General features: G+C 38.7%; 2 non-coding genes and 1 pseudogene across 2 annotated transcripts; 2 read left to right on the forward strand and 1 right to left on the reverse strand.

Moving 5' to 3' along the window:
* Positions 1 to 8,402: 8,402 nt before the first annotated feature.
* LOC120276620 lies at positions 8,403 to 8,557 on the reverse strand (annotated as a pseudogene).
* A 9,444-nt stretch (positions 8,558 to 18,001) lies between these two features.
* LOC120276614 lies at positions 18,002 to 18,108 on the forward strand. The gene has a single exon (XR_005541327.1). It is a non-coding gene; the product is annotated as a small nucleolar RNA R71 (small nucleolar RNA).
* Positions 18,109 to 26,025: 7,917 nt separating this feature from the next.
* Positions 26,026 to 26,132, forward strand: LOC120276604. The gene has a single exon (XR_005541318.1). It is a non-coding gene; the product is annotated as a small nucleolar RNA R71 (small nucleolar RNA).
* The last annotated feature ends 207 nt before the right edge of the window (positions 26,133 to 26,339 follow it).

The following is a 26,339-nucleotide window of genomic DNA, read 5'->3' on the forward strand; positions in this document are numbered from 1 at the left end:
TGTCAAGTTGTGAATACATACAATCGATTCACAACTATGATACACAATCTCCCATCAATGGTTGACGTATCTTATTTGCTACCATGGTTTGCTTGAATATCACTAACAGCTACAACATTATGATTGGATTCTTGAGATCCAATACCATTCACTGTTTCCTCAACACTTGGAATATTGGCATTTGAAAATGGTGCACTATCAACATTGCTTGATCCTTAAATGTTTGAATGAGCATGAGAAGTGCGGCCTCTACTCTTTCCACCTCTTAATCTAGTCCTTTCTTTACCCCTAGCCATATTTGAAAAATTATAGAAATATAATTACTTGATAAAAAAATGAGCCAACATATGTAAATAATACATGATATAAAATAAAATAATACAATGTCTTTTAACAAAAGAAATATACCTTAGCAAAAACTAAAAAAATGCACAATATCATCACTTGAATATAATTGCAAATCATCTACTACAATATATAAAATGTATTGCATTTGTTCACCAATATAATAGGAAAACTAATGATTGCAACTCATTATCATTGGATAAGTATTCAGCTTCATCATCTTCTGATTTGTCTTCAGTTTCATAATCTATTTTAATGTCATCTCCTAATATACTATCATGGCTATCATCAATCTACATGGAACTTCAGTTTGTATAACTAAGAAGTCTCTATACATCATTGACATTGTCAATGGAGTGCTCCTCAATTTCATCTTCTTGGAATGCCAAATTTTCTACTGGAGCAATAATAACTTTTCTTGGGTTGAATTTGTATATAGACCACCAATTATCCTTGTCACATTTCATGCTTTGGTAAAATGTGCATAATATACTTGTGTCACTTATGCAGCTAAAATAAAGGGTTCATCCTTGTTAAACCTTCTTTTGTGGTTGATATTAACAAGATTAAAATCCTTATGAATCTTCATCCCAACATTTAGAGTTGGACCAAACCAATCACACTTGAACAATGTAGTCCTTTTTATTAGTAGTGTTGGATACTCTAATTGTATAATCTCCCTTAAATGACCATAATAATTATATGATGTTACACTGTAATTAGAACCCTTTACACACACCCCAATATTGATTGTCATTCTTCTCGCACCATGCTCACTTGTGTGGAATTTATACCTTTTGATGAAATATATTGGATAAGTTATCATAACTTTTAAAGTCCAATTGCGAGATCCTTCATCATTTGATTGGTCACATTATTATCATGATCCCATGACTAGATAATAAGATGTAATGTTAATATTAATAAACAAGAAATCAATATATGATAATGATAAATAGGAAGACTATATGAAGTTTAAGACTTACATAAATCGTAAACCAGTTAGCAAATTCATTTTCCAATTTATCATCAACTTGTGCATCAGTTATATTTGGAGTATTTCCCACCACCCCTTCCACAAATATCATTCGAAAGTGAAACCATTTGGGTTAAAGAAAAAAAAAAGACATGAGACTAAAGGTTTACTTTTAATTAATTTGAAGTAGATAAGCATACTTGACATATTGTTGAACTTCATCACAGTTTAGTAAGATGTAAGTTTGTGCTTGATGGGACTCTTTATTAGTCAAACATCTTGTTTTTCTTGGCCATATGGTCTACCAGGAAAACTGAATATTGAAGAAAGACCTTAAGATGTTTCAACCTCTCCTCCACCATCATTACAAGGTACTTTCCTTATCTTTGTGTTCTCATGAGGCTCAAAGTAATATGAAAAAAAATTCTATGCTTCTTCGACTAAGTACGCATTACAAATTGAACCTTCAACCTTCACTTTGTTAGTTACTTTCTTTTCTAAATGATGCAAGAATCTAAATTATGAATAAGAATAGTCATATCAAATTGAAAAAATGGACAATATAGAATCACATATAGGATGAATTTACATTGAAGTTTACCTCTCAAATGGGTACATCCAATGATATTGAATTGACCCTGCTATCCTTGCTTCATATGGTAAGTGAATTAGAAGTTGTTCCATTGAGTTAAAGAAACCTAGAGGGAATATATGCTCCAACTTGCATAATATTATAGGAATTTCTTCAATAAGCCTATTCATGTATTCCACTCTAATCGTAGAAGAAGTAAGGTCTCTAAAAAATAGGCTTAGCTCTGTCAAAGCTTTCCACACCGACAATGGTAATAATTCATGCAAGGATATGGGTATTAACCTTTGCATGAATACATGTCAATCATGGCTTTCCATTCCATACAATATGTACTTGCACATACCAACACACATTGCCATATTTGAGGCATACCCATCCAGAAATTGAGGTTGACTTACCCATTGACAAACAACTTTTTTTTCCTCTTTACCTAGCTATAACAACCTTTAGGATATTTTCCAGTCGCTTCATTTTTCTCCAATTCTTTATGCTTGCAATATATTTTCACATCCTCTCTTGCCTTTGCATTATCTTTGGTTTTACCTTCCACATCCATCACAGTGTGAAACACATTTTAAAAAACATTTTTTTTTCAATATGCATGACATCGCGATTATGATGGATGGCATTAGTACTCTAATAAGAAAAATCCCAAAATATGCTACGCTTGTGCCATCCACTTGACTTACAAATAGGAGCATTCCACTGTTCGGCACTAATTTCTGTTATTTTCTTCAATTTTAAGTCTTGAATTTGTTTCAAAATTTTATTTCCAGACAAAATAGATGGAGGTGATGACTCTTCAATCTTGTTCTTTAGGAAGTCATTTTTTGTTTTTTTCTAAAAGGATGATGTGTAGGTAGGAATCTCCGATGATGATCAAACCATAAAACTTTAGCACCATTCACAAGGCTAAAAGCCTTTGATTTATCCATACAATATGGACAAGCTTTTTTGCATGTTGTACTTCATCCAAATATTATTGCAAAAGCTGGGAAGTCACTAATGGTCCATATGAGTGTAGCTCTCATCTGAAAATTGTTTCTTAGACACATTATATGTCTATACTCTAACATCCCACAAATGTTTTAACTCTGCTATCAATGGTTGCAAGTACACATATAATATTTGCTTTGGGTTTTTTGGACAAGGTACAATAATAGTTAAAAACATATAAGGATCTTTCATACAAATCCATGGTGGCAAATTGTATGGTGTCACAATAACAGGCAACCAAGAATATTACTAGCCTAATTGTCCAAATGGTTCAAATCCATCTTTACACAACCCAAGTCTTACATTTCGAGCCTCTAATGCAAAAAGAGGATGTATGTGATCAAAATGCTTCCATGCTTAAGCCATAAAAGGATGGAAAAAATGCCATCTTTTTTATCATACTCTTTGTGCCACCTTATATCTTTTGCTGTTACCTTTGAAGCATACAATCTTTGTAGCATAGGTTTTAGAGGAAAATAATAGATCTTTTGATTTAGTGAATTATGTTTGTGATTTTCAATGGTCGTCTTCCTGGTTTTATATCATGGATGATCACTAATCTTACAATTTCATCTATTACTATTCTCACCCTAATATAACATGCATCCATCTATGCAACATTGAATTTTCTTGCATGGGAAATCCAAGACCACAACAAACTTCTTTGTATTATAGAAGTTATCAACCAACTTATTATTAGCTGGTAATGCCTCTTTTATAAATTGTAATATAGCATCATAACACCTTTCTAACATATGAAACTAGGATTTTATTATTAATAATCTTACAACAGTAGATAATTGAGTGTGTGTTTCACATCTAGGCCATAGTGGTTCTTTTGTTGTATCAAGCATGTCATACAATTTTTGAGTTGTGTGGTTTGGTATTTCCTCTTCATTTGAATTATAATATGGATCAAAGTTAATACTAATTGCATCAATAATCATGTCCCTATATGAACTTGATCCTTCTACATCTTGCAATCTCGAAGTGTTGCACTGAGCTTCACTATAATTTGCATATACTAAAGGTCCCCCATGACATACACACTAATGATAATCTTGAGTAAACCCATTCCTCAGAAGGTACAACTTCACATTATCAACCAATTCATACCTTCAATTTTGATACTTACAACAAGGGCATCTTATTTTATCACCATCCATAAATCTCAATTAGTCATAAGTATATTGGATAAATGACTCTGCTACCCTAACCACAAATTTAGGGTTAATGAACCTATATTCGTATGTAAGTCAATTATACATCCACTCCTGATCGGTTACCATCTATATTCTGATAACATAGAACAATATGATTTATATAAGTAACACATGTCTATAGAATAAAAATATACCCAAACCATATACACTATATATGCTCACACGAATACTATTGAAAACATATAATTTAAGAGCTAAAGAAAATTGCAAAGTCAAAATAATAGCTACTTCTACATTAAAAGATAATAGAAAACCAAATGTTCTTTTAACCCAAAGTGAACCTAACATAATTAGCTAATCTATTTTCCAAAGGTATATATATATATATATAAAGAAAAATAAAATAAAAGGTAAAAGAGCGTTAAAAATGGATGAATTGTTAACTTTCTTTTTCCTGCTAACCATTCAAGTTTCATATTTTATTATTTGGTAACTCATACGTTTAATAGCTCTAATAATAAATATAACAAATCAAGTAATATAAGCAAAACTAATACCAAATAAAGTTGGCACTAATCAAGCAGTGCACAACTTCACAAAACTAACACCAGTCCTAATAGCAAATGAAAATCTCAAAGGAACATACAAATATAAGAAATGCTATTTTAGTTGGTTGTATAATTAGATCTATTATTTGTAATTTCTTATACATTTTCAAATCATTCAAAGCACTCATATATCAGCATTTTTCACAAAATCTCAATTTCTTATACATTTCTGAGCATTCAAACTAAGAAATCAGCATGAACTTCCATTCTCCATAAAATAATACAATCCATTAGGATCATTTTGTTCCAGTTAACCCAAAGCTAGACCCGAAACCAGCCTGTGCTACAGAAAGAAATCACAGAGAACGGTTCATCCTGAAAGTGAACCAGACCCTGTTGGTTTTTAAGTTTCTAATAATTATTATTGTTAATAATATTTTATTATAAAATAAAAATATTCTTTAACAGGTTAAACTTTTTAAAACGGTCTTCTAATAAATGGGTTTCAAACCATGGAACGCGGCATAAGATACCCTCGCTTTTACCAACTGGCCTACATTTTTTTTTGTCTTGCTGTAAAACTTAACTAAATACAAAGAAATAACAAAAAAAAATTGTAATTTTAATCCAAAAAAACCAAAAAATTAAAAATAATCTATAATAACCTAAAAGAATTTGAGAGTAGTCAAAATAATTTAAAAATAAAAAATAAAATGTTGCATTTTAATTTGTTTGCCTATCGAATTAAGTTATTAGCATATCTTTTTGTGTGTGAGAGAAATTAAATACCAAGTAGTTCTCTTATTTTGAATCAAAGTTATTATCTACTTATTTATTCATCACAATTAGGTTGGCTCTCAGCTTTGACTTTTTGTCTCAAGTTCGATGAGTTATTATTATTGTGCCCATTGACAAGTTCCCCTTGCGTATATCCCGCAAGTGCACGGGTTTGTCGAAGTAATGATCCCTGATGAGCGGGTATCGAATCCACAGAGAATAGGGAATAAAAATACTTAATTCGATTCTTAGCTATGTGAAAGATCAATGATGGTAAGTGTGACAATGATTCAATTCTCAACAATAAAAACAACAAGTAAGAGAGCAAAAGTAAAGAAGGGGGTAAGGCAATCGATAAAGATGGGGTACCCGGATAATGCTCCACCTAGGATAATTGTTTCAAGTGCAAGAACCCTCTATTATGCTTCCTAATCAATGCAATGGTGAGTCGTGGAAATCCTTAACTACATAGTCCCAAATCTAAGGTCAACTATGCCTAACTCTATACATGTCCCGGAGGAGAGATTAGATAACCTCTCAACCTCTCACTCGCATAGAGTTGCAATGAACTCTAGGGATTCCAAGTGATAAATCTCTTCCTAATTATAGACCTAACCCTTTGGTCCAGGTGGAAGATCCCTAACCACGATTAAGCCCTAGATACTAAGATCACCTCAACGCTTCACTCCGTTGCACGCGCAACTAAGCCCCAGCAGAAGTTCATCCCTTAGGCCATTCACTCTATTATGGCCGCAAAGAACTCGAGGAACGGAGGTAGAATCTATCATGTCGGAGGGGAAAGGGTACGCTCCTGTACCTCTCGACTCACCCTCTCAACCCTCTCCAACCTAGCTTTGTCTAACGCTCATGGTGTGTCACTCACTCACAAGGTTACCAACGAGAACACTCAAACCTAGTGTCACTCTAGGGGAAATGTTCATACAATCAAGCATTCAAGGTTGGAACTCACAATAAACATCAATTAATTGAAAGCATAATAAAGAGATTCAATGAAACGAATACATCCTAGGGTTCACAAATACCCAAGTACCCACTAGGGGTTTAGCTCTCCATGGAGCTAAGTACAATCAAAGAAATAGAATGTAAAAGCAATGAATCCATAAAGAAACCCCCTTGAGAATCGTGTCGATGGTCTTGTGGAAAGTCCCCTACTCGTCGTCCAAGGATTCCCTCGTCCGGCATAGGATACGCCTCGACGGAAGCTCCCCTACCAACCTTTTTTCTAAGGAATGACGATGTTCTAGCCATAGAACCTCTCCAAAACCTTGGCCAATACCCCTCAAAACCCTAGCCGAAGCCCTCTCTCAAGTTGGGGAAAAGATGGAGAAAAGAATAGTAAAATCGGGGCTGATTCGGCTTTAAATAGGGCTGGAATCGGGCGACTACACGAGCGTGGATGCTTCACGCGCCCGTGCGGAATTTCCACACGGGCGTGCATAATTTCCACACGCCCGTGTGGATTCTTTAAACTCTTGTTTTCTCGGCCGGCTGTGAACAGTGCTACTACAATACTTGCTACCGTGTTGCTACAGTGCTCTGCTACAGTATCCGGGCTGAATAGCTTCCCGAATCCATGCTTTCATCGGAGTAATGCAAACGGGCACACGTTCACGTCGTGGATCACTTGCTTCTTCAATGATAGGCAAGTTGGTGGAGCTCTTGTTCTATGTGCATAAGTCGGAATACTCGAGTGTGAGTGCCTTTGTGCCCCTCCAAATGGATGTGCCAAACTCTAATACGAGGAGGTTGGTACACACTCTAGCAACTCACATCCGACCTATATCTTCGCGTTTGAACATTAGCAAGATTTCTTTCAAAATCGGTGCATTGTGATCCACATTGGCTTCTTTCCTTCATACTCGGCCTCACAATCCTACCTGCACGAAAGTAACATAAAAACACACATATTAGTGTAAAAACCTGAGAAAAGTAATGCTCAACATAAGGAATGAACGCTTCGCATTCATATCGCACAAGCACTTATCACCCATGATGTTATCATTGAAAACAAGTTTCTAATCTCAAAGCTTCCTATATTTTATAACTAATCAAAAGAATGCGGTGCCTACCATTATTCAAAGATATTGAAATTCATATTTAAGTTCAAAAAGCGGAGCCAGCGATTGCCCCCACCTTTTACCTTTTTTTAATAATATATTTTTTATAAATTAATATATATATTTAAATGTTATTTTTTATTTTACAAATTGATACAAATAATCCAATATATATATATGACAAATAAAAGTGCCAATATTTAAGGGAATTTAGGGGTGTATATGCGTAGGGACATGGTACTAATTGGCCAAAAGGTAGTTGACAAATTTTTTTTTTACAAAAATATATTTATGAAAATTTATTATTTGTACATTAATATTTTACAAATTGATATATATATATATATATATTATTAAAAATAATTTTTTTTAAAAAAATTGTGAAAGTGTATGGCCTTTGTTTTAGTTGTCTCATAATAAAATTTTTAATCCCTATCCTATAGCTATATCTATATATATAGTCTTTTATTCCGCAGCTATAAGCTCATGTGTTCAAATCCAATGAGCAACATTGATAATAAAGTAAAAAAAAAAATTCAACACAGCTGTTGACCCGGTCAACTGGCCTGGTTGACTAACCCAGGTGGCTCGGTGGGTCACGAGTTTACAAACACCCCGTAACAAGATTCCCAGGTCAGGCTGGGCCAAATCTCAGACTGCCTGACCTAGGGTCGCGGCGTGAGGGTCGGTAGAAGGTGGTGATCCCCCTCTCGGTAGCCCTTATCGTCCATTCATGGTGCCTGCCGCCTTCTCGAGCGGAGGGGGTGATGACCTCAAGATCTCAACCTGTCACCGGTTGAATGCTCATAGAGCCCCGCCCCGCTCCAAGGAAGGGTGGGCGTTGGTATTAGACCCTCCATCTGGAAGGGGCCTAGTCTCCGCCTTCAGCGTTAGGGGGAGTGCGCATGCTAGAGCAATGCATTCGCGTGACATCCAAGCAAGAGTGTCCTTTGCCGGGTGGCCTCGGGTGCAACTTGCGTTCAAAGACTAGATGGTTCACATGATTCTACAATTCACACCAAGTATCATACTTCGCTATGTTTTTCATCGATGCAAGAGCTGAGATATCTATTGCAAGAGTCATGTGACTTTTGTGTCATTTCTTTCCTCTAAGCCAGTGTGCTGTACCTGGCGCATTGGGTCAGGGCGTCCTTGGCGCTTCCCAAGCCAGTTGTGGGGTCACACCCTCTCACTCTGCCCCACCAGCGTCACCAAGGTAGCACTAACCACGGAGGGATTGCTCCACATAGCTAGTTAGCAGGGTGAGTTCTAGTTCGTTGTTAGAATTAACCAGACAAATCGCTCCACATCTAAGAACGATCATGCACCACTACCCATAGAATTAAGAAAAAGCTCCCAATCTGTCAATCCTTGCTATGTGTGGACCTGGAGAGTTTCCTAGTGTTGAGTCAAATTAACCCGTAGGCTCCATTCCTGGTGGTATTCTTCTGTCAATTACTTTAAGTTTCATCATTACGACCATACTTCCCCCAAAACCCAAAGACTTTGATTTCTCATAAGGTGCCGACGGAGTAATAAAAACAACATTTTCTAATCCCTGGTTGGCATCATTTATGGTTGAGACTTGGACGATATCTAATCGGTTTTGATCTCCTAATTTTCATTCTTGATCAATAAAAACATCCTTGGCAAATGCTTTCGCAGTGGTTCATCTTTCATAAATCCAAGAATTTCACCTTTGGCTATTAAATATGAATGGCCCTGAGCCTCTTAATCATTACTTTGATCCCGAAGGTCCAAGTATTGTTATTTATTGTCACTATCTCCCCAAGTCAAGATTGGGTAATTTGCAGGCCTGCTGCCTTCCACAGATGTGGCTACCGTTTCTCAGGATTTTTCTCCGGAATAGAACCCTAACTCTCCGTCATCCATCACCCGTCAATCCCATGGTAGGCCCCTATCCAACCATCAAAAGTTGCTAAGGTAAAAATTTGAATGATGCGTCACCAGCATGAGGGCAATGCGATCCATCGAGTTATCGGCGGGATGAGCCCGCGTCGGTCTTTTATATAATAAATACATCCCTTTTGGAAGCCCGAAAATATTGCACGTATTAGCTCTAGAATTACTATGGTTATCCGAGTAGCATGTACCATCAAACAAACAATAACTGATTTAATGAGTCATTCGCAGTTTCACAATCTTAATTAGTTCACACTCGCACATGCATGGCTTAGTTTCTAACACAAGTATATGAATTATGGCAAGATCAACAAGGTAGCACCATTGTGGGGACGGCCAGCGGGTGCCTCCCATGCGCACCCTCATTGCGGCCACACGCAGTTCCTCGGGTCACAGGAGAATGGTATCCCTCGAAGGGTCGGCTTTGAGGGACACACACCGCCCTCATCTTCCTTACGGTCAAACACAATATAGTGTCAGGCTTATCGGGGATAGCGAGTCTTAGACTACTCATGCGTCGACACGGTCACCTGACACACGAGCCTCATCACTCTACCGGAGTGCCTCGCATTACCCCTTGGGCAAGGTGACAACATTGGTTAGCACCGAGGTGTGGTGCGAAGGTTCCACCAAGTATGTTCATGAGAGAATGTGATGCTTGCGCATGTGGGGCCTAGAAAAAATGCCCAGGCTTACAAAACACAAGCATGAGCTAGCATACAATGGGGGATGAGACAACCACACTTGCATGCCTAGGTGAACTGAGCCACAGAGCCTTCAAGAAATAGGCCGGGCTGATTCGCAATTGCCTTGCGGTACATAAGATGGCACAAAACTATGGGAACACCAGCACAAAGCCGCAGATGGCAAAACACCATTGTCGTTTGCATTTGGGCAAGGGAGGGTTAGTGTGGTACCACCTCACCATGCAGTGGGGCATGACATACAAAACCCAACAAAATTACACATTCCTTGTGTGTGTTCACTAGTGCATCAATTGCTTAAGTAATAAGTGTATCTAATGAATCAGGTAGGCAAATGCATAGGGAACATGATCACTAATATTAGCTACTTCTATGCTGATGTGATGAATTGATGCTCAAGTAAATGAATGCCAAGAGCAAAAATGCAAGAGTAAACTAAATGAGAAATTTCAATCAATAAAAGTGGGGTATCCGGACGATGCTTTTTGATAACGCCATTTTCCATGTGAATCGCAAGTGCACGGGTTTGTTGATGTAATAATATCATGGTGAGTGGGTAGTCGTATCCATAGGGAATAGTGATCAGAAACACAAAGATTGCTATTTAACTAGAATAAAAATGAATCGATAGTGGTGTCAACAAAATTAATGAAAATAGAAATAAGGAAAGAAGAAGGAGGAGGTGCAAATATAAGATAGGAGAGGCAATCGACAGAAATTTGGGCAACTGGACATTGTTCACCCTAGGACTATTGTTTCAAGTGCAAGACCAACCATTATGTTTCTCAATTGATGCTTAATGAGTCATGGAAATCCTAAAACACACGGTCTGAAACCTAAGGTCAACCGTGACTAACCCTACACTATGCCCCGGTGGAGAAATCGCTCAGTCTCGAAGTCTCACACTGTGTAAAGTTGCTTAAAGCTCTAGGAACTCCAAGAGATAAACCTTATTCCCTAATATTGATCTAACCCTTTGGTCCAGGTGAAAGACCCCTAGTCACAATTAAACTCCAAATACTAAGGATTACTTCAATGGTTCACTCTATTGCTTGTGCAACTAAGCCCTAGCGGAGTTCATCTCATAACACTTTACTCTATTGTGATCACAAAGAACTCTTGGAATGTGGAGGTAGGATAAATCACACCGGAGGGGAAAGAGAGTGTTCCACTACCTCTTGACTCACCCTCTCGAACCCTCTCCAATCTAGCATTGTCTAACCCTCATGGTGTGTCACTCATCCACAAAGGTTACCAAGATAGATTCTCAACCCTACTGTCACTCTAAGGGAAAATCAACTCAACAAGCATTCAAGATTGGAACTCAATTAAAACATCAATTAAAGAAAGTATAATAAAAGGTTAAAGAAATAATATCATCCTAGGGTTTATAAGTCCAAGTACCCACTAGGGGGTTAGCTCTCCATAGGGCAAAATACAATCAATAATGGAATTATGAGTAAAGAAATGCAATCCATGAATAAAACCCCCTTGGTCTCTGTGTCGATGGTCTGGTGGAGTAGACGCATCTTCTCCAAAGGTTCCCTCGTCAAGCCTAGGGCACACCTCGGCGAATAAATACCGACGAAAGCTCCCCCAATAACTATCTTCCGAAGGAAAATGGTGTTGAAGGCCGTAGAACCACTCCAAAAACCTAGCCAATGCCTCTCCAAACCCTAGCCGCGAGCGCCTCCAAAGATGGTGAAGAGATGGGCAAAAGATGGGGAAAAAGATTCTCAAAACGTGCTGAAGTCGCAACTTAAATAGGCTGGAATTGGGCATCCACACTAGCGCGTGGAATTTCCTCACGCCCGTGTGAATCTATAGGAATCGATTTTTCAGCGGCCTGTGAACAGTAACTCATGAATCCACACTTTCATCGAGGCCACATGAACGGGCACACATCCATGCGGTAGATCGCGTTGCATTTTCAATAAAATCACATTTAACGACAATCTTACTAGTATTGCACAAGTCGGAACACATGAGTGTGACTACCTTTGTGCCCCTCCAATTTGCATGTTCACTCCATCACAACGGAGGTTGGCACACACTCATATGTCTTTCAGCACAACTTGTGTCTTCACTTTTGTTTACTCCAAGATTTCATCAAAAAAGTGCATTCACAATCTACTTTGGCTTCTTTCTTCCACACTTGTCTCCACAACCCTACATGAACAAAAGAATATGAATACACATGTATAAGTGATAAAATCTTATAAAAGTAATGCTCATTGTAAGTAAAGAATTTTCATATTACTAATACACAAGAACTTATCAAACCCCTCCCCCCTCCCCCAACCCACACTTAAGCTTTTGCTTATCCTCAAGCAAAAATAAACCATTGAAGCATAGAAGAAGGCAATATTGAAAGTGCTTGGCCTTAGGTTCACTAAAATTATTCAAGTGAAGCATTCTACAAGTAAGGGAAATTTTAACACCAAATACGAAAAATCATTGCTCTAGCTAAAGACTCGAATCAAAAAGGACAACAACCCGAAATCGTGTAAGTGTGTGTGTGAACTCACTCAAGTCAACCCAATGTATACTCCTCAAAGCTCTAAGTTATAGGGACTTATTTATGTACAAAAAGAAAGAAAAGAGATGGTAGTAGCTTCACATATCCTCTAAGGTAGCACTTTCCAAAGTGGCCGCTAAGGTGGCTTTCACACTTTCGAGGAGGTAGCTCTTTCTACCAGGGTAGTAGCTTTCACTCATCCCATGAGATAGCTCTTTCTCTCAGTAGGGCATAACTAGTATTGACTTATGAGAGTAGCTCCAAACTTCATAGGTGGTAGCTCTTTCCACCCCCCAATGCACAAACAAAACAAAACTAATTTTTTTGTCAAATAAATTATAACAAGAAGCCACTAAACTAGTCCCTTAAACATCGAACTTGAGTTTCCACAAGGTTTAATGAGCAAGTAGTACAACAAGTGTCAATCAGGCAAAAATTCTTAAAAATTCAAGTAAAAACTAGAGCATGAGAACATTCAATGTTAAAATTCTCCTAAACTTAAGAATGCAACCATTGCAACTAAGATGAACCACCATTGACTACATGAGCATGATCAATAAAAGCATAAGTATAGACATGTGTAATGTGAATTCGCCCCACACTTAAGATGTACATTACCCTCAATATACCCATGCAAGCACAATAAAAAAGTATAACACTCAAAAGCATATGTGAAGGTGGGCAATTGAAACAATACTCCACTAAACTCCTAATGGTACATTTGATGGAGCTATGTTTCTTAAGAGTTGAGTCCCAATGGGTTGTGGAGCACACACGGCCATGTGAAAATCACAATGACCATGTCTATGATTATTCCCCAATTTCCATACTCACAAGGCCATCTGCACGTATACACAAGGGGGCTCAATGAAGCTTAACAATAACAAAATAACTCGTGTATATAAAGATAAAGTAATGAAATACAACTTGAAACTGAAAATAAAAGATAAAATCAGAAGGAAAATCCTTTCTGAGTAATATAAGTCCAAAATATAATGCTGAAATGAAATACGAAAAACAAATAAAGTAAAAGACGCCTCAAGCGTCGGTGTCTAGCTCTATCGCTGTTGCTACTACTGCTGGTGTTGGATCAACTGGTACTGCTGGTGGTGATGGTGGTGGTGGTGGTGATGCCTGAGGAGTCCGGGGGTCTCATCACAAAGGGAGATATCGCGTCTCGCTTGAGTAACTGCTATAGGACATCAAGATGTGCCATCACCTCCGTGTGGTTCGCTGCCTGTAGTACGCGAACCTCAGCCAAGTCACTCTGTAGCACCCCCCACAGCACTGTCAAGCCTCTCAAAATGATCATGGGCTTGAGGTGGCTCCTGTGTTGTGGGTGGCTCCTGTGTTGTCCTTAGTGAATTGGCTCGCTTTACGCCATGGAGTACAAATATAACAACTCCTATCTACTCAAAACTCCAGTGCTATCACTGCGGCCATTCACTAATCTGCTCAAGATGGCATGAATGTATCTGTAACTCGGTCGGGAAAGGTATGCAGTCTTCGACACTCCTGGCTCATACTGACCCTAGCCGCATAGTGTCTTATGCGCTCTCTGTGGAGTCAAACTACCAGGACAGTCAGTAGGCAAATGATCGTACTCCTCAGTATCAGTGAACGCCTCATCATAGAGCAAAAGTCGGATAGTGAATTTCGTGAAGCTCATGTTATAGTATTGTCCGAAAGCTCTGAACTAAATGGCGTCTATACTGCCAAAACTGCGGTAGGAACAGTCGAACTCGAAAGAAGCAAGAACCTCCAAAGTCAAAATACAGATTACCGATTTCGTATGGACAATAACCATCTCCAACTACCCACAACAAGGAGCTCCTCCACCTCATCTGCCATATCATCGGTCAACTGGATCTCCCTAAGCACACTCAAGTGCGGGAATCGTGTCTGACTAAACTTGAGCTTTGAAAGTCGCTCAAACCGAGCCTGGTTCTTGGGAATCGCAAACTCCATGTGCTCTGCCTCAGGTGAAGGCTCGCGGGGACTCTTGTCGGCTGCTTTCTTTTTTCTGGAAGCCATATCTGCAAGAATTGAAATAAATTGATCAAGTTTACTCAAGGAATCAATACTGCAGAAATCCACACGGCCGTGTGAAAATTCCACACGCCCGTGTGGATTCATATGGCGTGAAAACCGCATGGCCATTATGCTCAAAATCCCAAAATGCATCACAAATTCGTTTCTACACTCATTTTAAAGCATGCACCAACCATTTAATCATGAAAATGAAGCACATTCACTAGTTTAATTGAATTAAATCAAGATTGGTGAAAAAAGAGGGAACGAGGGTTTACCGACAAGATGAAGATGAAAAACTCAAAAACGGTAAAAAAAAACTCGAATGAAACACCTCTAAATCGACGGTGAGAGGTCAGGAGAGTGCAAGGGTGTGTTCTCTAAGTGTTTGGGGATGAGAAAATGAAGAAATGTGAATAGATTTTAAAGAAAAGTCGCGCCTCTTGGCATTCTATACATCCACACGGGCGTGTGGAAATTACCCACGCCCGTATAACTCCACAGGGAAGCTTCACAGGGGAACTCACATGCCACTTTGTGCTCTCATTATAGTATAACTTGCCTCTGAACACATCTATGCGGGCGTGTGAAAATTCCCCATGCCTGTGTGCCCGACCCACAGGGGCACCCACATGCCCCTCTAGAAATTCCACACGGACGTGCGGATCTTCACAGGGGTACTCACAGGGGTATTCACACATCCTTGTGTCTTCTTGGAATGGCAGAGAACTCTCCTCAAAGATTCACACGGGCAAGTGGAAATTACCCACACTTGTGTGTAGTTCGCAGGGTCATCCACAGGGACAGACACAGGCATCTGTGTCCTCTGCGGATGAGCTATGAACGAAAACACACCCCCATGTGGAAATTCCACATGGCCGTGTGTCTTCTCTGGATGACTTAGAAAAATTTACAAACTCTACAGAAAATTTCTGCACACTTATACACATACAGAGCATGCTTATACTATGAACAACTGCCTAGAGAATCATGCAAAACACGCTTAAACGACCAAGAAACTTCGCCAATCACAATTAAGCACACAAAAACACCAATGATCCATGAGAAAATCACAACAAAATCATGTAAAAGGTTAAGACACCAAAACTCAAGCTCTTATTCATGCAAGCACTAAACTAAAACCTAAAAAACAGTAAAGACTTAGGTTGCCTCCCAAGAAGTGCTTGTTTAACGTCACTAAGCTTGACGTACCTGACCTTACCTCATGGAGGCTCATAGAGTGAGAGGTGTCGAGCATGTTACCACATGAGTGCACGTCACCCTTATTTCGTTCTTGCATATCCCCATTATCCTTGGGGCATTTCTTGTGACGTCTCCTTGCTCGCTTCATCTTCTGGATCATCTTCTTCATGATTCCCGGGGCAGGTTGCACCTTGTCCTCTAGACCAAGCGTCAAAACTTCTTTATTCTCCACCTTATGGTCAAGTAACCCCTTGTACGGGTCAGAACACATCATTTTCTGCACATATTCATCAGTTAGCTCATCAGTAGTGTCAAGGAAGTAAAGAGTATCATCAAAGTCTAGAGAATGTCTCATGGCTTCGATTAGGTGATATGTAAGCTTGTCATCCCCAATTCTCATTGTCAACTCTCCGCTATCCATATCAATAAGAGCCTTGGAAGTGCGCAAGAACAGCCTCCCAAGTATTAAAGGAACATCAACATCCTCATCAACATCCAACACTACAAAGTCCACAGGAAATATGTACTTGTCAACCTTCATAAGTACATCTTCGATGATGCCCCTCGGATATCTAACCGTTCGGTCCGCCAATTGAATTGTCATCCGAGTAGGCCTAGGATCTCCCAAGCCTAGCTTTTAGAAGAATGTGTAAGAACAACCTTCCAAGTATTATTAAAGAAACATCAACATCCTCATAAACATCCAACACTACAAAGTCCACAGGAAATACATACTTGTCAATCTTCACAAGTATGCCTTCGATGATGCCCCTCGGATATCTAACCGTTTGGTCCGCCAATTGAAGTGTCATCCGAGTGGGCCTAGGATCTCCAAAGCCTAGCTTTTAGAAGAATGTGTAAGGCATGACGTTGATACTAGCCCCTAAGTCTGCCAATGCCTTTTCCTCACCCAAATCTCCAATGTTGCACGGAATGATAAAGCTTCCGGGGCCTTTCTTCTTGTTCAGCATATTCTTTTGCAACACCATCGAACATGAAGCATCTAAGATCACAAATACACTCTCCTCAAACTTCCTCTTATGGGTCGAGAGGTCCTTGAGAAACTTTACATAACGACGAATTTGAGACAACGCCTCTACAAATGGGATGTTGATATGCAACTGCTTGAATAGACCCAAGAACTTCTTGTATTGCTCATCATTTTGGTCGTTCTTCAATCTTGAAGGATAAGGGATTCTTGGCTTGTAGGGTGGGGATGCAATCCCCTTCACTATCACTACTTCCTCAACCTCCACGACCTCGAGTGCTTCAAGATTGGTCTTCTCGCTTGGGAGCCTACCCTCAACTTCACAACCACTTCTCAAAGTGATCACCTTCACATGTTCTCTTGGGTTTGTCTCCCTGTTGCTAGGTAAACTCCCTTGAAGTCTTTCCGAGAGTGACTTCGCAATTTGTCCCACTTGATTTTCCAAGTTATGCAATGAAGTGGTGTGGTTGCGAAATGTGGCTTCAACTGATTGAAATCTTGTATCCGATGATGCAATGAACTTGGTCAAAGCCTTCTCTAGATCGGTCATCCAGTTCTCCAATCCTCACTCTCTATTTTCCATGTTCGGGGCTTGTTGTTGTTGTTGGAAACCGGGTGGTGCCATCATCTTTTATTACCCTTGATTACTCCAAGAAAGGTTTGGGTGACTCCTCCAACCCGGATTGTAGGTGTTGCTATATGAATTCCCTTGGCCTCTCATTACATTCCCTAAAAAATCCACTTGTTCTATCGGTGATGTACCACCAATTAAAATCAGGCAATCGAATGAAGCTTGTCCTCCCCCCACCCAGTGCAACTAGTTAGGGCCGCCACTCTAGGAGAAGTTAGAGTGTCTAACTTCTTACTCAATAACTCAACCTGGTCTGCCACTCTAGGAGAAGTTAGAGTGTTTAACTTCTTGCTCAATGACTCAACCTGAGCTGCCAATGAGGTAACTGCATCAATCTCATGAAGTCCAGCTACCTTCTTTCTGTCCCTTGTGTTCCACTGATAACTATTCATAGCCATTTCTTCAATGATATGTTGGGCCTCGTAGGGGGTCTTGCTTCTTAAGGTACCTCCTGCTAAATCATCAAGTAACTGCTTCGTGCTTGGGTTCAAACCATTATAGAAAGTCTGAATGATCATCCACTCGGGAAACCCATGTTAAGGACATTTCCACAAGAGCTCCTTGAACCTATCCCATGTCTCAAATAGAGACTCCAATTCCATTTGCACAAAAGATGATATTTCATTCCTAAGCTTCGCAGATTTTCCAGGAGAGAAATATCGGGCAACAAAAGCTTCTACCATCTCCTCCAAAGTAGTAATCGATGCTCTAGGTAATGAATGTAGCCATTGATTTGTTCTCCCTTTCAAGGAAAATGGAAAGGCTCTCAACTTAATAGCATCATCCATAACACCATTAATCATGAGCATGTCGTACACTTCCAATAAGTTCTCAATGTGATTGTTTGGATCCTCATCAGCCAAACCATTAAATTGTGCCGACTGTTGTAACAACTTGATGAAGCCTGGCTTGAGCTCAAAATTCTAAGCCGTGATCAGTGGCCACACAATACTAGATTGCGTGCCAAGAATAGCGGGTCTGGCATAATCGGATAGTGTCCTCTGCTGCTCATTATGTTATGCCATGTTATCAGACCCTTCACCCTCTATTTTAGCTTGATTTGACTGTTCTTGCACAGGTTCTTTTCCCCTTCTATGAATTCTTCATTTAATGACCGGATTTCCTTTAACCAATGTCGAAGGGTTCCTCGGGTCATAACCTGGAGGTGTAACCAAAGAAAAGAAAACAAATCATAACGATGGAAGAAAAAGAAAGTGTGAAATAGAATAAGTGATGAATAGATAAAATAGCAAAGTGCAAAGTGTTCCTAAAATGCCTATTCCCCAGCAATGGCGCCAAAAACTTGGCAACGCCCTTTTCCGTGTGAACCGCAAGTGCATGGGTTTGTCGATGTAATAATACCCTGGTGCGTGGGTAGTCGTATCCACAAGAAATAGTGATCAGAAACACAAAGATTGCTATTTAACTAGACTAAAGATGAATCGATAGTGGTGTGAACAAAATCAATAAAAATAGAAATAAGGAAAGAAGAAGAAGGAGGCACAAATAAAAGATAAGAAAGTCAATCGATAGAAATTGGGGCACCCAAACATTGCTCGCCCTAGGACTATTGTTTCAAGTGTAAGACCAACCATTATGTTTCTCAACTAATGCTTTATGAGTCATGGAAATCCTAAAACACATGGTCTCAAACCTAAGGTCAACCGTGACTAACCCTACACTACGCCCCGGTGGAGAAATCGCTTAGTCTCGACGTCTCACACTGTGTAAGGTTGCTTAAAGCTCTAGGAATTCCAAATGATAAACCCTATTCCCTAATATTGATCTAACCCTTTGGTCCAGGCGAAAGATCCCTAGTTACAATTAAGCCCCATATACTAAGGATTACTTCAACGCTTCACTCTATTGCTTGCGCAACTAAGCCCCAGCGAAGTTCGTCTCTTAGCAGTTAACTCTATTGTGACCGCAAAGAACTCTTGGAATATGGAAGTAGGATAAATCACACAAGAGGAGAAAGGGGCCGTTCCGCTACCTCTTGACTCACCCTCTCAACCCTCTCCAATCCAGCATTGTCTAACCCTTATGGTGTGTCACTTATCCACAAAGGTTACCAAGATGGATTCTCAACCCTACTGTCACTCTAAGGGAAAATCAACTCAACAAACATTCAAGATTCGAACTCAATTAAAACATCAATTAAAGAAAGCATAATAGAAGGTCAAAGAAACAATTTCATCCTAAGGTTTACAAGTCCAAGTACCCACCAGGGGTTTAGCTCTCCATAGAGCAAAATACAATCCATAATGGAATCAAGAGTAAAGATATGCAATCCATGAATAAAACCCCCTTGGTGTTCGTGTAGATGGTCTGGTGGAGTAACCGTGTCTTCTCCAAAGGTTCCCTCGTCAAGCCTAGGGCATACCTCGCCAAATCGATGCCGACGAAAGCTCCTCCAATAACTATCTTCAGAAGGAACGTGGTGTTGAAGGCCATAGAAGCACTCTAAAATCCTAGCTAACGACTCTCCAAACCCTAGCCTCGAGCGTCTCCAAAGATGGTGAAGAGATGGGCAAAAGATGGGGATAAAGATTCTCAAAATGGGCTGAAGTTGTGACTTAAATAGGCTGGAATCGGGCATCCACAAAAGCGTGGGAATTTCCACACGCCTATGTGAATCTACATGAATCGATTTTTCAACGGCTTATGAACAGTAACTGCTACAGTGCTTTGCTACATTACTCCGCCAAAATACTCCCGAATCCACACTTTCATTGAGGCCACATGAACGGGCACACATCCATGCGGTAGATCACGTTGCATCTTCAATAAAATCACATTTGACGACAATCTTGCTAGCATTGCACAAGTCGGAACACATGAGTGTGACTGCCTTTGTGCCGCTCCAATTTGCATGTTCACTCGAGCACAACAGAGGTTGACACACACTCATATGTCTTTGAGCACAACTTGTGTCTACACGTTGTTCACTCCAAGATTTCATCAACAAAGTGCATTCACGATCTACTTTGGCTTCTTTCTTCCATACTTGTCTCCACAACCCTACATGTCAAAAAGAACACGAATACACATGTATAAGTGGTAAAATCTTATAAAAGTAATACTCATTATTAGAAAAGGATACTTCATATTACTAATACACAAGTACTTATCACTCCCCTAGGATTAAGGTGTTAAGCACTGGATTTGAAAAGTGCTTTTCTAAGTAAGGGCAGCAGGGGTGGTTGAGGGGGGACGCTTAAGTTTGGCCAATTTGAGCATCATGTCCGTATAACGGACTGTTAGGAGGCGAGGGATTGCTGGATCATGTCGAAGGAAGCAGAATGTTGTTGAACTGAGGTGTTCATAAGGTCAATCTTGGCGTCTTATTGGGCGATCAAGTCGGATAAGGAGTTGAGTTGTTCATCCGTTGCGTGTGCACGTGTCATGCTACCTTCCGTCATGAGTGGTAACGCAACGGCTCAACGAAAGAACAGGTTGATGGGGAAGATATTGTTAGAGAGGAGGGCAGAGGTCAAGGGGAGGCAAGATAAGGGAAGAGGTAGGGAAGAAAAGAGAAGAGATAAAGAATTGGGATAATAACTCTGCCACTAGTGTGGCTTTTCTTCATTCAATTAAAGCAACATGCAACAGTCTCATACGTGGATACGAGATTCCACTTTACATACGACAAACATATAAGACTTATTCTTAACATAAGATTCCCTTTCATGTGATAAAATTCATGTACTGCGTAGCTCACGTCAGTCTTTTGTTGGTGCGTTTGCTTTTGCAAGTTTTGGGCTTGTCGGCCACTGCATTGTTTTCCCATGCAACAACATCATAGAGACTACCACATTTAGTATACATGTATATCAAAGAATTATGCACATGAACATTCTTCTCAATACAGTGCATGTCACCCTTTGAAGAAGAATTAAAAAAAATGTGTGTCAATAATTCTGAAGCAGTTGAAGTAAGTTGGAAGGCTATCCTCGATAAGTATGACATGGGAGGGAACTCATGGTTGTAGTTCTTATATAGCCTGCGGAAAAAATGGGTGCCGGTTTACCTTAAGGATACCTTTATAGCTGAAATCTCAGTTGTTTACAAGCCAGAAATCTTGAACAAATTCTTTGAAATACTTTAATTCAAAGGCAAACTTATTTCTCTGTTTGACCAAGCAACGGCGGGTTGGTATGAAAGGAAAGCTTTAGAAAATCTTGCTACACAATATACAATACCACTCCTAAAGACCCCATCAAATATATTAAAACAAATTGTGGAAATCTATACAAGGACAATATTTGATATATTTCAGGGGGAAGTTGTTGAATCTTTGAGTTACTATGTTAAGAATGCTATGGTTAGAAAATATAGGGTTACAAGAGATGAAGGTGCCTATGCATCATACACTGTTAGCTATGACTTTCTCTGAAAGGCAAACAAGTTGCAGTTGTTGCAAGTTTGTGATGTCTGGCATTTTATATTGAGAATCTTCTTAACCGTTGATTTGCGTCGGACAAAAGATGCCGAGAGTGGTTTTGTTTTCGATGAATTTGTGAGATATAATGAGCTTTATTGTGATGCCATGAAATATACAATGGAAAGGTTAACATCTGGAGAGTTTATAATGTTGCAAAGGAAGTACTGCAAATGGCTTTGCTGAGATTATGGCTGTAAAGAAAGATAGATCCTCTGATGTCCAATTTAGCATTGATGATATTGTTCAAAACATAAAAAAGTAGATACAGTCAAATGCTCATATATCCTTTTGGGTTTTTTTCTTCATAACAAATAATAAAAAAAAGAAGCACGCATAAAAAAATAGAAAGGGAAATAAAATAAAAAAATAAAAAAAAATGAAATTGAGAAGCACGCATACGTGTCTGATAAAAATTGGGAAGCATGCATAAATAAAATAAAATAAAATAAAATAAATTAAATTCTAGCATGAAAGCTCATGATTTCTAAAAAGAAATATATATATATATATATATATATAAAGGAATGAAGAATGAGAAGCGTGCATATTCACGTGCATGTTTAAAATAAAAATAAAAATAATAATAATAATAATAATAATAATAATAATAATAATAATAATAATAATAATAAGAACAACAAAGGGTCCCACACCATGAAAGAGACATTTGCAAAAAAAATAAAAGAAATAAAAAATTTTAAAAAAAAATCACGTGAAATTTCCAAAATAAGAAGCATGTATGGATGGAATATATAAATTCAAAAAAAAAAATTAAACTTACCATGCACGTAGAATTTCCAAAAAAAAAATGAGAAGCATGCATGCATACGTCCATGAAATGGAATAAAAAATAAAAATAAAAAATAAAAAATAAAAAAAAATAAAAAATAAAAATAAAAAAATGAGAAAGCTGGATGAAAGTGAGGATAGGAAGAGACATAAGGGAACACTTGTCCAGAAGTTTGAAGGGATGTGCAAGGTCATCAAGGATGTGCAGTGGACTCACCATGCTGCCTGGTGGCTAGTAAGTATGGCTGGAATGCAAACATGGAGAGGATTAAAAAGGCCCAAGCTTTATAATATTAAACATTAGGAAAAAGATAGGGTCAAGAGGTGCTAGCAATCAGGATGGTTTTAAAACAAGCTTAATAGAATATTATTGTACATGGACATAGAAATAAAATTTTCTTGCGCATTAAAATGATCAAATGCTTCTTATGGAATTGTTGAAAGTAACAACATGCAAATAAACTAATATAAAAAAATATATGGGAAATGATACATTACAGTGATGGGAGAGAATAAATGAGAAGCATTAAATGTGTCTGAGGAGCATGTCATGCATGCATATGGGCATGATATAAAATAATAAAAAAAAGAAAGAAAGAAAGAAAAGGAAAAAAAATCATTACATGCATGCACACGTGCATAAGATAAAAGTTGAGAAAGGCTGCATACGAACATGATAAAAAAAATAAATAAATAAATGATGATGAAATGAAAGATGAGAACTGTGCATGCTATATACTCATATGCCCTGTAAAAATAAATAAATAAATAAATAGAACCCACTATAATAAGTGTAGATTAAAATAAATAAATAAATAAATCTCTGGAAATGATATGCAAGCAAACGGATAGCAGAGAAATATGCACTGCTAATCTCGAAGCAACAACAAGGGTGCTTATCTTGAGGTAATGGCTAAATTTATCTCAAGGCAGCAATGAGATATATATTTTAAAGTGACAATACGACACTAAACGCGATGATGACGCACATGCAGCGACATATTATCATATACAAAACCAATGCAGCCAAGCCAAGATTCAAAATATAAAAAGAGTCAATATTTAAAAATCTATATAAATTGACAATTGAACTCAATGGTCTCAAGACGTCAGAAGTGAAAGACCCAAGGAGTTTCACAAGTCAAGAAGGAAGCTTCACAAGGATGACAGCTGAAGCTTATGGAAAGTCAAACCAAGTTTGTGATTCATCAACAAGAGAATCCATAGCTTCAAATCCAAATCAAATCTATGATGCAAAATCAAATGTCTAAGTTTCAAACAAACCAACAAATGAGTTCAACAACCTCAAAATTAAAGTATTGAAGAGTTCATAAGTTGAAAAAACAAAGTCTCACAAGCCTGAAGGCCGAAGTTTATAAAAGAAATCAAATCAAGTTCCAAATCAAATACAAGATGTAAGTTCAAATGTCCAAGTTCCAAGTTTCAAACAAATCAACAAATGAGTTCAACAAACTAATAATTAAAGTGTTGAAGAGTTCATAAGTTGCAAAAAGCTTCACAAGCATAAAAGCCGAAGCTTATGAAAAGTCAAAATCAAGTCTATGGTTCATCAACATAGAGAAGTCATAACTTGAAATTCAAATCAAATTCAAGATACAAATTAAATCTAAAATGCAAAACGTCCAAGACACAAGTTCGGATACAAGTCCATAAGTCGAGATGATTGTCAAGATGATTTCAAATTTCTTGTATCTTTAATGTAATCCATGAATTCATATTTATTAAAATGAATGAAAATTGATTGTCACAATTTGTTTCTTTATTCACACTTATTTCTTAATTGAAGGTTCTTGCTACAATGTCCAGGGTAATTAACATTATGGGCTTGCCCTTAATGGAAGTCATGAACCCATAATCACCATGAAGTTATAAAAATTAATTAAAATTTGATTTGTGATCCATGCTTTTTAACCGGTTTAACCCTAATTCAAAGGTCAGGTGAAAAGGAGCCCACAGAAGTGCGTAAGAACGGCCTCCCAAGTATCAATGGAACGTCGATATCCTAATCAACATCCAACACTACAAAGTCTTCAGGAAATATGTTCTTGTCAACTTTCACAAGCACGCCTTCAATGATGCCTCTCAGATGTCTAACGGTTCAGTCCGCCAATCGAAATGTCATCCGAGTGGGCCTAGGCTCTCCCAAGCCTAGCTTTTGAAAGAACGAGTAAGACATGATGTTGATGCTAGCCCCTGAATCCGCCAATGCCTTCTCTTCACCTAAATTACCAATGTTGCATGGAATGAGAAAGCTACCGGGGTGTTCGACTTATTCTATTGCAACACCACCGAACATGAAGCATCTAAGATCATAGATGCACTCTCCTTTAACTTCCTTTTGTTGGTCAAGAAGTCCTTGAGAAACTTTGCATAGTGAGGCATTTGAGACAGCGCCTCTACAAATGGGATGTTGATGTCCAACTGCTTGAATAGACCCAAGAACTTTTTATATTGCTCATCATTGTGGTCATTCTTCAATCTTAAAGGATAAGGGATTCTTGGCTTGTAAGGTGGGTGTGCCACATCCTTCTCTTTAGCTCTCTCCTCAACCTCCATGACCTTGGGTGACTCAATATTGGTCTTCTCACCAGGGAGCCAAGTCTCAACCTCACGATAACTTTTCAAAGTGATCGCCTTCAGATGCTCTCTTGGATTGGTCTCTGTGTTTCTAGGCAAACTCCCTTGAGGTCTTTCCGAAACTGACTTCGCAATTTGTCCCACTTGATTCTCCAAGTTATGCAATGATGCGGTGTGGTTGTGAAGTATGGCTTCAACCGATTGAAATCTTGTATCTGACGATTAAATGAACTTGTTCAAAGCCTTCTCTAAATCGATCATCTGGTTCTCCAACCCTGAAACTCGATTCTCCATGTTCGGGGCTTGTTATTGTTGTTGGAAACTTGATGGTGCCATATTCTTCTATTGCCCTTGATTACTCCAAGAAAGATTTGGGTGGCTCCTCCACCCTGGATTGTAGGTATTGCTATACGGATTTCCTTGACCTTTCATTGCATTACCTACAAAATCCACATGTTCCATCGAGGATGTACCACCAATAGAAATCGGGAAATCAGATGGAGCATGCGAATGAGATAATTGTATCAATCTCATAAAGTCCGGCTACCTTTTTCCTATCCTGTGTGTTCCACTGATAACTATTCATAGTCATTTTTTTAATGAGATGTCGGGCTTCTTCAGGGGTCTTGCTTCCTAAGTACCACCTGCTGCAGCATCAAGTAATTGCTTTGTGCTTGGGTTCAACCCACTATAGAAAGTCTGAATAATAATCCACTCGGGGAACCCATGTTGAGGACATTTCCGCAGAAGCTCCTTGAACCTATCTCATGTCTCAAAAAGAGACTCCAATTCTGTTTATACAAAAGAGGATATTTCATTCCTAAGCTTTGCAGATTTTCTGGGAGGGAAATATCGGGCAAGAAAAGCTTCTACCATCTCCTCCCATGTAGTGATCGATCGCTCTCCTTTTCGAGGAAAATGGGAAGGCTCTCAGCTTGATAACATCATTTATAACACCATTAATATTGAGCATGTCACACACTTCCAAGAAATTCTCTATGTGATTGTTTTGATCCTCATCGGGCAAACCATTAA

Source organism: Dioscorea cayenensis, chromosome 14 (assembly GCF_009730915.1).
Source record: "Dioscorea cayenensis subsp. rotundata cultivar TDr96_F1 chromosome 14, TDr96_F1_v2_PseudoChromosome.rev07_lg8_w22 25.fasta, whole genome shotgun sequence".
Lineage (NCBI taxonomy): Eukaryota > Viridiplantae > Streptophyta > Magnoliopsida > Dioscoreales > Dioscoreaceae > Dioscorea > Dioscorea cayenensis.